At 30.4% G+C, this 9,679-nt stretch overlaps 1 long non-coding RNA gene across 1 annotated transcript; it reads right to left on the bottom strand.

Annotated features, from left to right (window-relative positions):
• Nucleotides 1-2,837: 2,837 nt before the first annotated feature.
• Nucleotides 2,838-7,621, bottom strand: LOC139426789 (uncharacterized). Its single transcript, XR_015428855.1, has 2 exons — nucleotides 7,383-7,621; nucleotides 2,838-3,040 (listed from the first exon to the last, which is right to left on the bottom strand). It is a non-coding gene; the product is annotated as an uncharacterized LOC139426789 (long non-coding RNA).
• Nucleotides 7,622-9,679: the final 2,058 nt, after the last annotated feature.

Raw genomic sequence — 9,679 nt, 5'->3', positions numbered from 1 at the left:
TACACGCAAAAGAATTTCAACCCCGGATTTTCAAACAACTTCCTCTACGTCATTGGTCACATGATAAATCGGAAGTAAGAAAATATATCAGCTGGCTTCTTTTCTTTTTTTCCCGCCATTATTTGAAACAAATTCAAATATTTTCACGTTCCGAGTTCCAAAACAAAACACATGGGCCCAGAACGTAAACAATCACGTGACTCGCAATGCATCTCGGGAAAGCGAGGTGAGCTTACCCTGCATATTTCCATCTCCTACTAGGAATTATTATACCCTTCTTTCAGTCCTTCAATTTTTCCCTGCGTAGGGGAAGAAGGGTAGAAAATGACGAAAATTCCAGCTTTTACCCCGCATTTTTGTGCATGTAAACGGGGCTATAGTTTCATACATTTAAAAAAAGAAAAATGCCTTATAAATAATCAAAGGATTTAAAATATGTTATTTGCAAGATTGTGTTTGATATAGCATTAAATAAAGTATTCCAAACTAACGTTTTGGGTAACGTAAGGTGCCTATCAGAACAATTTGAATAGTTTTGATTAAAAATTTCTTTCTTAATAATCTTAATGTTTAAAATCTATAGAAATTTTATTATAGAATTTAAAGATTTATTTGATAAAATCCTGAAATCACATTATAAGAAAAACAAAATTGTTATGTACGGATTTTTTTTTCTTTATTAAATGTTTTTATGAGTTTTTTTTCCCCCATGGAAAAAAATATTTTTATCAATCATTTATGTATATATGATTATCGCTGAATCTATTATAGGGGGATATGATAATTTAACTGTATTACTCGGCATATGCTAAACGGTATTGAAAAGATTAATAATAGCAATTGAATATTTGTTATTATGCAATTTGATTGAAGCGATTGCGATCCCACAATCGTAAGACGCGTTTCCCAGTAGATCACCAAAATCAGCGGGTGGTGGTCATTTTGATTATCTTGCGAGGGTACGCTGTATTGGTCCTGTCCTCGGTAAACTGTTCTACTGAAAAATCGTCCACTTCGCTAGCAGTTCGTCAGGCTACCAAGGCGGGAAGCTATCCCCTCCGCAGAGGATCAAAATTGTGACGGCATATGCCATGCCGAAGACATATGTCTTCGGTACACCTTCAGAGAAGTTTCCCACATCGTCGTCAGTGTGCAGCTCCAGTGCGATGAATATAAACTACTACGGGAAAAAAATTACAACAATTGAATATTCGTTATAAAATTGTTTAAATTTTCATTCGAATTAGAACTTCGATTCCAAAAATAAATATTTTAAAAGTGGTATGGCTTTACTTTTGAAGGTAAATTAATTTTTTTTCGAACTTCGATTATCCGGTTTAGCCCAACTTCTGCTTTCCTTATTCTTGCCAAACCATGGATTTTCAAAGTAAATTCATATCTCATAGTAATAGCAGACAATCGGCTTTAAAAATAAGTAAAATCGAAAAAGTAGTATTGTAGTTTCCAGGTAGCATTGGCATTGGATTTTAGTTTTAAATACGCATCTTTTTTTTAGGTTACACCCTTACTGTGATAGCTGAGATATGTATATCATTAAACTTTCAAATAAATTGATATTGAAATTGTTCGAACAATTCTTTGAATTAATTATAAGAGGGCGTGATAAAAATAATTATAAATAAATTCTAAAGGGCTAAAATAAAATTAGCATCGAAAAATTATGTTGGACAAAAATAAATAATTTTTAACTGTTATTCTACTTCTGCGTGAGAGGTGCTCTGTCAATCTACTGAGAGAAAAAAAAATCGATGTACTAATCCCAGATAGCAATATAAGGTTTTTTCAACACAACAAAAATCTTTTCATGTAAACCTAAAAAGGGTTTTTTACACGGTTTACGTGTAAACCTTCTAACCTTAAAACGAGGTCTGCGACAATCTGCACTATTCTACGCACATTACCCTAATCCAAAACCTTGGAAAACAACCTTCAACATAACAACCTTAAAACGAGGTTGTCTTAGGGTTTTCAAGCTGGAAAAAAAAAAAACTTGAATAAAGCTAGTTCTAAGATGAAAATCATCTTAAATCTACATAATTATAAGGTTTCCGTTTGCAGCGTTTTCGTATGCTCAGCTAAAATCTACCCTGTCATAAGATTTTCATTGACAATGCAATTTAATGGTATTGCTAGTGTACGTCAGCTAAAACGTCATTCTGAACGTGATGTCATCTCTCTCACGATTGTATGACGGCGCGTTTCGTTATTTGTTTTATATTTTACTTTTTATAGCTTCCCAGTCCGGGGAAAATTCTCCTTTCCATCAATTTCGCTTGCTTATTTTGGGGGAAATAGTCATTTTTTATAAGTCTGACTTACTTTGCTGTAGGAACTTAATGATTTACAAGTTAAAATATCGTTTAATATGAAATTTTTTATTTTATTTAACGATTTGATTAATAAAAGCACAAAATAAATAGAACATATATGTAATACTCAAAGAGGGTCTGCGTATTTTCTTCTTTCTTATTCAGAAATTTATGCGGTGTGAGAAATTTTGATGAGTGCAAAAGTGTTCAGTTTTTTGTATATCAAAGAAAATTAACATGAAATATCTTCTTTTGTCAAAATAAATGAAATGCAACTGATTAATTATCTCTTACTTAATATGCATGATATGATAAATGTAGGAAATTTAATAATAACAAAATATTTTTTTTAAAAAAAATCGTTTAATGAATGTAGAAATTCCAAACATATTTTTTAATGCACAACAGCAAATAAATATTATGATTATCATAACAATTAGTATATGACAAGTGCATTTGTACAAATCAGATATGCCATAATTATATTAGATATTTTGTTTATATATAAAAATATTATCTGTATAATAACCATTAGTGAATAATACAAAACAGATATACCATAATTAAATCAACTATTTCGTCAATACATAAACAAATGATATTATAGGTATAATAACCACCAGTGAATACGTAACATATTGAACATGAAGGAATTAGCGAAACAATCTTCATTCAAATAAATGACTTCCTCGTCAGATATGCTCCTTTCTCTGAAAAATAAGAGGAAATTTTTTTGTGCGTACTTGCGTATATTGAATGAAATTTTATGCATATACATATGAATTCTATGTACATACATATTGTACGTACAGGAATACATGCATACATTATATGTATACAGGTGCATGCACACGTATAAATAAAAATACATGCATACACACGCAGTATATAATTATATATCTGTGGTTACTTTAAATATCGTTGTATGAATAACATTGTTATCAGACAGTACATGCAAATAGTACATGCACGCGTGAGTACATTGTATGTCATATGGACGTAGAATGAATAAATTACTTGTTGAAAACAAAAAGCAGACTACTCTGAAAATTTTTTGATCTAATGATCGGTTGTTTTTGTTGGTCTATGTCGTACTAACGATGAACAATGGGCTATTGGTGTAGAGTTGGGAAACATTCTTGAGGATGATCCGAAGACATGTCTACACTATTTTGATCCTCTGCAGAGGGGATGGACCTCCTCCTAGACGACCTGCGCGTGAAGTCGAGCTCTTAATGGTAGAGAAGCTTAATTAGGATAGATACCGCACACCTTTGGTTCCTTTGTAGGTTGATCAAAGTGATCACCCATCCACGCACTGACCACAGCCAGTGATCCTTGACTTCGGTGTTCTACTGGGAACCGTGTCTTAAAGTTCACTCTACTGCGAGATGATCTAATGATCGGATATTTATGTTCTTGAACTCAATCTTAAGAGTTAAAAGGATCTCAAATATGTTAATTAATTAATGCAAACCATATTTTAAGTTATGAAATTAGACAAAAATAAAACGTACTTTCTCTGAAAAACCTACCTTTTCTCGACGGATGCACATTTCTGACCCACAAAATATAGGGGGTAGCCGCACTCTGGGAAATATGGTCCCAATAATAGGTTGGTCAAAAGAGCCGTCTAACGGGTATTCGCAATCCGAAATAAATCGTCCCAATAGTGAGGTCTGAGTCCAAAGCTTAGACTCCTTAATGTTAATTTTACTTTTTGCGTATTTCACCATGTCCTGAGAACTTTTAAAACGAATTAAAGTAATTTTGCATACAAATATAAATTTTGTTTACCCAAAGATAATTCTTTGCAAAATATAACTTTCAGTAAATATTTACTGTTTTTAAATTTTATTTTGTAATAGCCGAAATTTTTTGATTATTAAGTATATAATTTTTTATAACATTTTAAAGAAAGAAATTTTGAATGGCAAAATACAACATTTGAGTAAAATGGATCGAATAGTTCCTGAAAAATTGAATTTTGAAAAAGTCGCATTTTTAAGAGCTATTCGATTGATTTCGTTCAAATTTTGTGCTTTGCCATTTAAAATTCTTTAACTTAAATTCAAAATTTTTTAGACTATCATTGAATAAAATGATAAAAAATGATTATTTTGACTAAAATTTATATTTTGCATGGAATTAGCTTTTGACAAACGAATTTTTTAATTGAGTGCAAAAATTTTTTCAATTCACATAAGATGCTCTCAAGATGTGGTCTCATACGTAAAAAATATTAACATTAAGGGGTACGAACTTTTAACCGCTCTTCTGACTAGAACTATTGGGATTATATTTTTCCAGATTGCGGCCATCCCTATAATTTGAGAGACAAAAACCCAAGTAACACCATAAAACAGTTCTGTTCAGAGAAAGTATGTTTTTGTGTCTGATTTCATAACTTAAAATATCGTGGACACAAATCAATTAGCATATATGTCGCACCTTTAAGATTGAGTCCTTAAATGTGAAGATACGATCATTAGATGAAAAATTATTTAGAATGGACCATTTATTTTATGCGTATCGTACATACGTATATATACTTTAAGTAGTACATATAAGTATGTATAATCTTATGTACGTTAATTCACATATATGTAGATACACACATACTTTATTGTTGTTGTTGTAGTTAATTAACGTCGCACTAGAGCTGCAAGATGGGCTATTGGAGACGGTCTGGGAAACACCCCTGAGGATGATCCGAAGACATGAAATCACAATTTTGATCCTCTGCAGAGGGGATGGCACCCCCGCTTCGGTAACCCGACGACCTGCACTCGAAGTCGAGCACTTTACGGTAGAACAGTATAACGAGGACCAATACCGCACACTCTCGGGCCCTACGCAGTCTGATCCAAGTGGTCACCCATCCGCACACTGACCGTAGCCAGTGATGCTTGACTTCGGTGATCTGCTGGGAACCGTGTCTTAACGATCAGTCCACTGCGGGACACACATACTTTATATGAATATACATAGTATAATGTATATATGTATCTATGTAAATGTGGGTATATTTGTACTCCCGTATGTTTGTACGTATATACACAATTTATGTTCAATATATGTACGCATGTATTCATGTGCTATGTAATAACGATGTATGCATTTATGTATGAACAGGGCGCAAGAAAGGGAAACCCCTGAAAATATTTTATCTATTGATCGGACTTCAATGTATATACTACAACTCGATCTTAGTTGTTTGAATGTCTAACTTTATGAGGAATTCAGCTCCTAGACCCTTAAAACAGGAGAAGCAACTGCCATCTGCAAAATATGGTATCAACAGTTTATGAAGGAGAACGGTAGAAAGTTTGAATAACTTAATGTTAAAATTCCTTTTTGCAAAGTTTGCCTTGTATAACTTTTAAAGCAAATTTAAAATTTGAATGAAATCAATCGAAGAGTTCTTCAGAAATCGAATTTTACATAAATAAATTTTTTTTTTAAAATTGGACTAATTGGAAACTAGTAGTCCGATTTCATTCAAATTTCTCATTTTGCCTTTAAAGTTACTTTCTTAAAAATTATGAAATTTTTTTTCTATATTTTGCAATGAAAAGTGTTTTCGACAATTAGCAAATAAAATAAAAAATAATATTTATTTAAGGTTATTTTTCGCATAGAATTATCTTTGGATGAACGAATCTTATAATAGTGTGTAAAAACTTCATGATTCGCTTAAAAAAGTTTTTCAAATCTAGTGAAATGCTCAAAAAGTTTTGTTAACATTAAGAGATCCAAACATTCAATCGCTCTCCTGCCTCAACAACTTTGGCAATATTTTCAGGCTGGAAAACTTTTAAAATATTGACTACCTTCCATATGTTGAGGATCAAAAATTCAAATCCATCGGAGAAGAAAAAATGTTTTTTTTTTTTTTCCCCTGGTTTTGTAACTTAAAATATCGTTTATATAAATTAATTAGCATGTACAAGATTATGTCCTCGAACAAAATAAAATTGAGACTCAAGACGTAAAAAATTCACATATTAGATTGAAAGTTATTTAAGCCGAGTAATTTTGCTTCGCACTATACATAAATACGAAGTCGAATCAATAGATAAACTACATTCAAGTTCCGAAAATTTTGTGGTAGAAGCAATCCATCAATTAGTAGATACCCATGAGCCGCTACAATCGATCACGTTATCTTCCATGTTGAACCCGAACTATCGCCTAAAACAAACTGAACTAGGGTGTCTTAGAACTGGTCACAAAAATTTTTATGGACATTATTCGAAACTTGACAGTATTCGACGATTTTTGATCAATTATAGAGATCAAATTTCTCAAATGAATTCCAATTTCAAAATGAATCACAATTATTTCTGTAAGCAATCAATTCTACTTATGGTGATTAAAAAACGAATAAAACATATATTATCCTGTCTTGAAATCAAAATTGCTTAAGCTAATCGGAAAGTTACCGAAATTACAAGTACAATCTTCTAGCCATAGATACACTCGAAAGTGGGTTAAGAAAATATTATAAATGCTACGTTTGGCAAAAATTAGAATCAAATTATAGTAATACGCAGTTTCTATTTTAAAATCTTGATAAGTAGTCTGGAGCCTCATAAAACTTTTTAATATGGAAAAATCTTCAATTTCTGAAATATTATTTTTATGTGTTGAGCTATATTTTGGTATTAATGTAAATCTAACTATAGTGCTAATTTCCATTTTTTATAATAACTATAAATGTATTGTAAAGCTATTTACTTGAATCTATCGGCAACTCATGCATCCAAAAATATAATAATAATAATAATTAAGGTAAAATAGTAATAACAGTAATAAATTAAAATATTGATAATTAAATTTAAATTATAGTTTCAGTGTTTACTTGAAACTTACTGAAATTAAGAAGGGAGCATAATAACCGTTTAATGTCCTTTGGGTAAGGCCGTTCCAAGCATAAATTTAAGTTTTAAATTGAGTTAATATTAATTGATAATCTTAAAAAAACAAATAACAATGCGTAAATTAAATACTTAATAAAACAAATGAAATGGGATTAAACTATGTACCTACTTCTTATATCAAAAGGGAAATATCTTAAACTTGGAACAATAAAACAGAATATCATTAAGAAACTTCAATTTCAAACTTAAATCAAGCATGTAAACTCCGAAAGTGTAAATGATCAGCAGCAGTAATATTAGTGCAAAGTTGCGCATGACGTAAGCAGCAGTTTTCAAGACAGTATTTTGAGAGGGAGGAGAATCAGGGGTTTACAATAATTTTAAAAAGTTAAATTTAGTGAGATTATTTTTTTTATTTTATTTCATTTTTATTATTATTTTTAATTGAATAAGAATATTGAAGTTTGAACATTAAACATTGCCTCACAGTTTCGGAACAATAATGCTAATAGAAGTTTTTCTAGCTTTTAAAAGAACTTCGTTTAAAATTTCATTTATTGCTTTTCCATTTTAATTTTATGTATTTTAGACGTATATTTGTTTGATAATTCAAATAAGACGTTAAAAGAAAGAGAACAGATTTAAAATACTATCTTCCGATTTTTTTGAACGACTTAATTAAAATTTAATTAAACAGACTTTTAGCCTCCCCCCCCCCTTTAGAGAAACTTGTTTTTCACTTTATTAGTTCCTTTTACATTTTTTTATTTTAAATTTTTATTTTCAACAGTGTTTTGTCCATAATGTATAGAAAAAATTCTTGACACGATAAAACTGCTGCAAAATTTCAGGAATGGTTGAACATTTACATACCTGCTAACTTATAAACTTTTTCGAGAAAATCTTTTACAGCAGTGACAAAATTTAAATTGAGAGGTATAAAATTTTTACATCCTTTTAAAATATGTAATTTCACATGACAAAATGCAAAATTTGAGCATAATCGGTAGAATAGTTTCTGAGAAATCGAATTTTAAATATACACAGGAACAATTCGAAAAATTTAGCTCGATTTTGTATTTTGCCATGTAAAATTACGTTCATAAAAATTTTATAAATAGTTGTAGGCCTTATAAAAAATTTTCCAGCTATTATTTAATAGCGTAATAAAAAATAATAAATATCTACTAAAGTTTATTTTCTGCATGCAATTATCTTTGGATAAACGAATTTTAAAATTATGTTCAAATTTTTTTTAACTCGCTTTAAAAGGTCTCTATGTATGGCGAAATATGCAAAATAAAAAATTAAGATAGAGGCATCCAAACTTTGGATCACTCTCATGATCAAACTATAGGGACAATATTCCCCAGATTGTGGCTGCCCCCTATATTTTGGGGGTTCAAAATCTGAATCCGTCGGAAAAAAGATATGTTTATTCAGAAAAAACACATTTTAGTGTTTAATTTCGTAACTTAAATAATCGCCTGCACTAATTAATTAGCATATTTGAGTCTGTCTTTTATTTTGCACACTATTCATCGAGTTCTGTGAACAAAATGTTCTTAAATTCACTCCAAAGATATGATGAAAAAAACTGTGGCTCTAGGTTTTGAATCCACCCAGCTTTAGAGCGGATACCAGCTTGTCAGGGAAATAAAGGCGGTAGGTGCACAATGCTGATTTTATTTTCACCATCACTCCTCTTTAGTCATAAATCGTAGAGTCTTAATATCGATGACAGTCTAACTCACAATAGACTGTTGGGCGAATTTTTTCTGTACATAAATATTTTAAATAAAATTCTCTTCACGCGGATATTTTATTGCTATACCATAATAAGGTAAAGGTTATAAGGTTTGCAATAAGGTAAAATGAACGAGAGAAGGCCACACATTTTAAAGGAATCGCAACGCATAGGACCCCTAAAGCCAAATTCGATAAGAAAAAAAAAATATGTAAAAAAATATTGAAGATTCAATTTTAAACTCCAGATTCAAATTTTTTAAAATTTCATTTATTATTTTAATGAGATTTTTCGAATAAAAAGTTTCTAAAAAAGAACTATTACTTATACTTGTGTCGAGAAACCTTTAAAAGAAAGTTTTCTTATTGTACTTTCGCAGACCTTAAAAAAAACAATCCAAAAACATGGTCTTATGCTCGTTTATTTGCTTTCCTTTAAATGAGGTCCTTTGCAAAATATTTTCTTATTATTTATTAATATTTTCGCTGAAAAGGTTAATATTTGCTTTATTTCGTTTCTTTTGAAAAAGGTTTTCGCTTAATATTTCTGCTAACCTAATCATGACAGCAAACAAAAATGCAAAACATAAGGTTAACAATTTGCTTGTTTTTTAACCTAAATAACAATATTTTTTAAAAAAGATTTAAAAATCATTTAGTTTTCCTTTAAGGAGAAAAGGTTTGAAATTGCAATATTTTTACGACATTGAAAAAAGGTTT

The sequence above is a fragment of the Parasteatoda tepidariorum genome, chromosome 9 (assembly GCF_982258835.1).
Source record: "Parasteatoda tepidariorum strain Cologne lab strain chromosome 9, Ptep-v5.0, whole genome shotgun sequence".
NCBI lineage: Eukaryota > Metazoa > Arthropoda > Arachnida > Araneae > Theridiidae > Parasteatoda > Parasteatoda tepidariorum.
This window is presented reverse-complemented; position numbering and strand designations above follow the sequence as displayed.